We start from the raw sequence: 6,831 nt of genomic DNA on the forward strand, positions 1-6,831 counted from the left end.
CGAGTAGGAGCCGCCTTTAGCAGTGATATATGTGGACCATTCAACCCCACATCCAGGCAAGGCAACAAATATATACTCACAGTAATAGACACCCGATCCCGCTACCTCATAGTCGACTTCCTGCAATCAAGAGCAGAAACACCGCACAGGCTGGATGTCATCGTCATAGCCCTCAAAAAACGAAAAGGGTGCAAACCGAGACTGTTCCACACAGACAACGCGAAAGAATATGTATCAGACAGCGCCAGCGCCGTATACAGATCGCACAACGTCATGCACAGCACTACAGTCCCACACACGCCCCAACAAAATGGGATCGCGGAAAGGATAAACAGTACACTCATGAACTCAGCCAGAGCCGCCCTCCACCACAGCTCACTACCCAACACGCTCTGGGAAGACGCAGTAAGGGACGCTGCATTTAAGTATAACAATATACTCCACCACGGGATCAACACCCTTCCCGACACCATGTGGACCAATGCAACCCCCGACGTCCCACAATTCCTGTTGTTCGGACAGCTCGGCACAGTACCAGAGTTAGCAAATCGGAAACAAATATCAAAACTCGCACACAGGGCAACACCCGCCCGGTACTTCCACGGCATCGACGAAAACCACATAATGGTCCTCGAACTCGACACGAACAGACCACGACGAGTTCGATGCGTCAACTTCCAACCATACCACAGCACCACCGATCCTGTAGCCTCACGCACATATGCCACGAAAGCCTTCACTCCGCATCGCACGCCAACAGAGATAACACGCACCACACCCGCCCCAGCTCACCCCGGACAAGCCAAAAAATACCCCGACGCTGCCGAATGGGAAAAAGCCCACAACGCCGAACTCGACAACCTCGACGCCATGAACGTAGTACAGTGGATACCCGACTCTGAAATCCCCCAGAAACGGAAACTGATACCCCTAAAAATGGGATATCGTTACAAGAGGGACAGCAAAGGACAAATTGCATCGAGAAAAGCCCGATGCTCTGCAAGGGGGGACAAAATGCTACCACACAAGCACTACGACCCATCCAAAACTACAACGTACATGGCCGACAAGACCACAGTACGCGCAATGTTTGGAATAGCGGCCAAGTACCGCATGCACATCGAACACATCGATATCAAGTCAGCGTACCTACACGAAAAATTCGCGCACAACGGAGGAGAAACAGTATATGTGAGACAGCATGCCAGATTCAATGGCACATACAAACATGCCTGCCAAGGCGGAAAACTAAACATGAACATATACGGGACGCCATCCGCCGGCCACACATACCTATCTGCAGTCTTCACACTCCTACGAAAAAACAACTTCAAGCAAAGCGAAGCAGACCTGTGCCTCTGGTCCAAAAAAAAGGCAAAGAACATATAATTGCTGCTGTCAGCATGGATGACTTCACAGTACTCGCCTCAACCGCGAAACTCAAAGACGAGTTCGCCGCAGCCCTAGCGAAAGCGTACAACATCAAACGCCTAGGGGAACACAGGACTTTTCTCGGATGGACGGTGACACGACACCAAAATGGAGACATTCACATCTCCCAGCCCAACGCCATCAAGTACATAGTACAGCAAGTGGACATGGCCAAATGCAATGCCAAAGACACCCCATACTGCGACGGTGTCCTGCTCCACAAGCCAACAGACAAAGACGAGACCCAACTGCACACACTCAAAAAATACCAGCAGATCATTGGGTACCTACGCTATGTCGCTGACTCGACGCGACCAGACATCTACTTCCTGGCAAACAGACTAGCAGTAGCGGCCAACAACCCGACACAAAGGCACTGGAACGCACTAAAACGCCTGATAAGGTACCTCAAGGGCACACCAAACACAGGCCTCACGTACCGAGCCGGCAAGCAACCAGACAAAGAGAAACCCCAGAACCTCCTTGTTTCGTATGCCGATGCCGATTTCGCTGCCGACATCACGGACAGGAAGTCCATATCGGGGACCCTCCACACATACAACGGCACACCGATATGTTGGGGGTCCCTCAAGCAAAACATCACAGCCCTATCCACCTGTGAGGCACAATATATTGCGGCCACCTCCGCCGCACAGCAGACCACGTGGATCCGACGTCTGCTACAGGACGTGCAAATGCTGCCGCAATCCCCGACCCCCTTGATGATAGACAACCAGTCCGCCATCCACGTTGCCAACAGCACGGGACCGACGAAGAGGCGAAAATTCATAGATCTGAGGCATCACTACCTCACGCATCAGGCTCAAAAGGGCACAATTGCCATTGCACATGTCCCCACGGACGACCAACTCGCGGACATCCTCACAAAACCGCTGCGTCGTCAAGCATTCACGCGCCTCCTCCCCAAACTACAGCTCAGAAACCACACGACTGCAGACGGCAAAACTGCAGCGCCGTCGACAGGGGGAGTGTCATGAGAGCCATAAAAACAAACGTCGACGCCGCAACAGCAATGCGTCAGCAGTCATGAGAGCCATATACACACACGTAGCACACGTACAACAGCGATCAACTCACCACGATCGCCGCCGGCCTACGGATCGCTACCATCCCTACATAAGGTAGATAGAGACGCGATCACAGTAAACCGAGCGATCGATCTTGCATCACAATCAAAAAGTGAAAATTCAAAATTCATATAGTGAGCTTTGAACACCCCGATCTGTTTTGGCAAAATTTGGTGGCTGAAACCTCCCAAAAGAAAAATTGAAACGGTGGATGACATCAAAATTGAAAAGAAACAAAATTCGCAGACTATTAGGTTATGATAACGCTAGGTTGATAGACACTAGAGTGCTCAGGAAAGTGGTAGTCTTGAGGTCTCAAGACTACGTACTTAGTCGAGAGATCATCCTTCTGCATGTAGGCGAAGTTGGCTGCGTCATAAATTGTAGGAGAGACTCTAGACCTTGGGTCGTCTTTACTGGGGACATGAGCGACGACGGTGTTAAGTACTGTGGGAGTGATATGTACACGTGTAAGATACTACAAGGAGTGGAGGATGATCGGTGGCGGCATCAAGCGGAGAAAATTAAGATACGACAGTCGCCGCACTTGATGGTGGCGTTGCGGTCATTTGGAGCGTGGAGAGTTGATGATTGAAGATCGCCTATAGTGATAACAAAGAGGACGAAGTGTGGATTGTCTTCATTGCGGAGCATAAAGGTGCAGCTGTCACTGGTGAGGCATCTATAGTGCCATAGCTTGAGGTTGTTCGCGAGACCTGAGGTGAATATTTTGCACGCTTGTTTGGTGCCGTAGATGTTGCCTGTTAGTACACCAACATGGCCGGGGTGTTTGTATGACTCGTCAGCTGCGGGAGTTGGTGCACGTATATTGTTTCTTCCGGGCCGAGGATTTCGTGGAGAAATGCGGACTCTAGGTCCCAGTGTTCAGCGATAAGTGCGGTGCCGGCAGCGAGGGCGAGGGCACAGCGGACAGCATCTCGGTCGGCGACGGGGGTTGAGACGTTGTCAGGGTCGTGATAGACGTGGGGGATTTGTTTGTCGCCGCGAGCTGTGCAGCGAGTTTTCCGGGAGATTACATGGTCGGTTTCATCGCGTTTGAGGCGCAATGTGAATTTGAGCGGGAGAAGGGTAGATTTGGGAATGTACGAGAGTGTGCCGTGTTTTTCAAGGCTGGCCAGTTCGGCGTTCCGTGAGTGTTCCCATAGGTGGGAGTCCGGTGCTCGGCGCGCCGCGCGACGGGAGCGTGGATTTGTTGCCGTGTCGCCGGGTTCTGCGTCGTAGTTCAGGGTGTTGAGGCAGAATGTGGGCATGGACATGAGGGTTTCGATGTGATCATCGAGTATGATGGTGGGGGTGCAGATGTTGTTGTGGTTCTGTAGAACGGGGGAGCTGTTGTGGGTGGGGGGTGGGGGTAATTGTTTTCTGGATTGGGTGGGGACGGAGTCCATGTGGGGGTCGTACGAGATAGAATCGGAAGCTCGACAGCGGATGGTTTTCTTGGTAGAGAGGTTCCAGGTGACGTAATGGGTGGCGTCTGCGCGGTATAGATAGCGGTGGAGTTGGGCACGGGGTTGGAGCTTTGTTTTTGGTGCGGGGTTGGTTACGTATCCGTGTTGTCCGAAGGGAAGTAGGATAGTGATATTGACTGGTGTGGGAGACCGGAGGCTCTCTGGTAGTTGTTTGCTGAAGCGATGGGGTGTGTGATTGTATTTGTCTATGTAATCACGAGCAGCATATTCCCTGAACTGTGGGGGCATGTTAGAGGAGGACAGTGCCGCGCGGACATGATCAAAAATTGTGCGATTGGCTCTCTCTGCGCGGGAATGTTCTTGCGGGATGTGGGGCATGGTGGTGTGGAGGGTGATGTGTTGGTCGGTATAGTATGCACGGAGGTCGTGCGAGATATACTCTTTCGCATTGTCGCTTGTGACATGGCGGACTGTGTGTCCGTGAATTGGTTTGATCGACGTCAAGAATGATTTGACGTGGGTAGCGGCTGTAGTGCGTGTTGGGTGGAAGGAGGCAAAGAGCTTGCGGCTGCCTTCGTCTATGAAGGTTATCATGTAGCGATTGTTGTTGGGAGAGAGGGGTGTGATGGGGCCGCACATGTCCGTGTGGATGTGTTGTCCCGGGGGTGCCTGACGGGGGTGGCTGTGGAATGGGGCACGGGAATTTTTCCCGACAAGGCAGCCAGTGCATGTGAGGCGGGGTGGAGTGGACTTGAGGGCAGGGGGCAGTCCGGGGGCTAGGTTGTGTGTTGCCATGTAGTGTAGTTTCTTTGGGTGTATGTGGCCCAGTTTGAGATGATAGTTGTGGTGGGCGAGGTCGGAGGCAGATGGGGGTTTGCTGAGGGGGGGCGGAGATGGTTTGCGGGGTGTGATCGTTATCTTGGAGGGGGGTGGGGAGTGTTTGATCGTGGGGAGTGTCAGATGGGGATGATGAGGATGATGAGGGGGTTTCTGTTTGGGGAGAGGGGGTGCGGAGGATCGGGGTTTGGCGGAGCGGAAGTATGATGAAATGGGGGGGGGATTCGTGAGATTGGCATGTGCGCTCGTGCGGGGTGTGAAGGAGGTGGGTATTTGGGCGTGGTACAGTCCTTGGCGTAGTTTGGCGGTGGTTATAATGGAGGAAGGGGGTGGGGGTGGGAGGCGACGGCAAATATATGCCTTGTCTTTTTGAAAATTTGTGTCGACATGGGAGGATAGTTGTGGGATGGGAAGCAGATTATGTTTGATGTGGGGTGTCACAATGGCTCGGCGGAGTGGGATGGAGGCCGGGTGGGCCAGGTTGGTACGTGGATGCAGGGTCACGGGTCCCTGATGAGATATGGGTGAGGGGGAGCCGTTGGCGGTTAGGGTGGAGCCATAGGAAGGGGGCATGTGGGGGGGTGCAGTACGGAGGTGTGTGGGGAACGCAGCAGAGTCAAGTACGTACGATGTGGGGGGTGGCTGCGAGATGGGGTCGGGATCGGTATTCCACTTGTTGGGGTGGTATTGGTGCTGTGGGGACGTGGGGCGAGTCGGGGCCTGTTGCCAGTTGGCGTGTGTGGGGCGGATCGGGGGTTGTGGCCATTTGGCGTGGTTGGATGGGCGTGGACGGTTGAGGGCTTGTTGTTGAAGTGCACTGTGGTGAACATCTTCTCGCATTTTTGAAATGCATTCGTACGTGTTGTGTGATGGGGTGCCGTGGTAGGAGCACCATTTGCCGCGCCAGTGGTTGGGGCGGCGGGCGTTGCGGTTGCCGCGGGGAGGGTTGTACTGGCCGTGCGGGCGGGGTTGAGGTGGGTGTGCTTGGTGGGCAAGTTGGGGTGTTTGCCTTGACAGATAGTTTTCTGCGTGGAGAAGGTGTGCTTCTATTTGTTCGATGGGGAGGAGGCTGGATTGGGCATGGAGGGTGAGAGCGATCGGGTTGTAATCCGGGTGGTCACGTAAGCCGTCCAGGAGAAACTGTGCAGCGGTGCCTTTGTCCTGTATGCCAGGATAGTTGACGGCACGCATCCGGGTCCGTATGTTCTTGTGGAGTGTAAGGTATTCGAGCATAGGGGTGCCGGGGTGCAGAGTTGTCTCGCGAGCGAGGGCGGTCAGCAGGTAGGGAGCATTGCTGGGGTTTGCGGTGGTAATCTCGTGGAGTCTGTTGCATAAATCGTAAGGAGAGAGAAGGAGGTCGTCGTCAGATAGGAGGGATCGAACTTCTTCGGACAGACTGTGGAAGATAAGGGCAAGGGCAAAGCGTTTCTGGCGTGTGTGAGATCGGATGTCTTCTGTGTCAGTAGGGAGGGGAGGGTTGTTGTCCAGGTGGCCGTCGCAATTGTTGATGGAGGCTACGAGGATCAGGTTGTTGTGCCAATAGTTGAAATTGGTGAGTGTCAGTTGAGTGACGGAAATGTGGGGACCGTCAGGTGTGGGCGGGGATGCCATGGTGGGTGGATGATTGGTGGTAGTTGGGGACGTGGAGGGGGGGTAGTAGGTCAGGGATAGTGGGGGAGTCTCAGGAGAAGAAATGGTTGGTGTGGGGGGTGTGCGGATCGGCCGTGGGCCGGTTTTGGCGGTTGTGTGATGTGATGATCGGCCGTGGGCCGGTTGGGGTGCTTGTGTGAGGTGATGATCGGCCGTGGGCCGGTTGGATGAGGGTTGAGGGAAAGGGGATGAGGGGGGTGGGCAGTGGAAGCGGGAAAGGAAAAGGGCCTATAACCTGTAGGAGAGACTCTAGACCTTAGGTCGTCTTTACTGGGGACATGAGCGACGACGGTGTTAAGTACTGTGGGAGTGCTATGTACACGTGTAAGATACGACAGTGCAATGGTAAAACTGGGGGTGGGTGAAGGGAGGAATGCCGATTTTGTATTTATGCG

The sequence above is a fragment of the Chondrus crispus genome, genomic scaffold, assembly GCF_000350225.1.
Source record: "Chondrus crispus Stackhouse genomic scaffold, scaffold_65, whole genome shotgun sequence".
NCBI classification, from domain to species: Eukaryota; Rhodophyta; class Florideophyceae; order Gigartinales; family Gigartinaceae; genus Chondrus; species Chondrus crispus.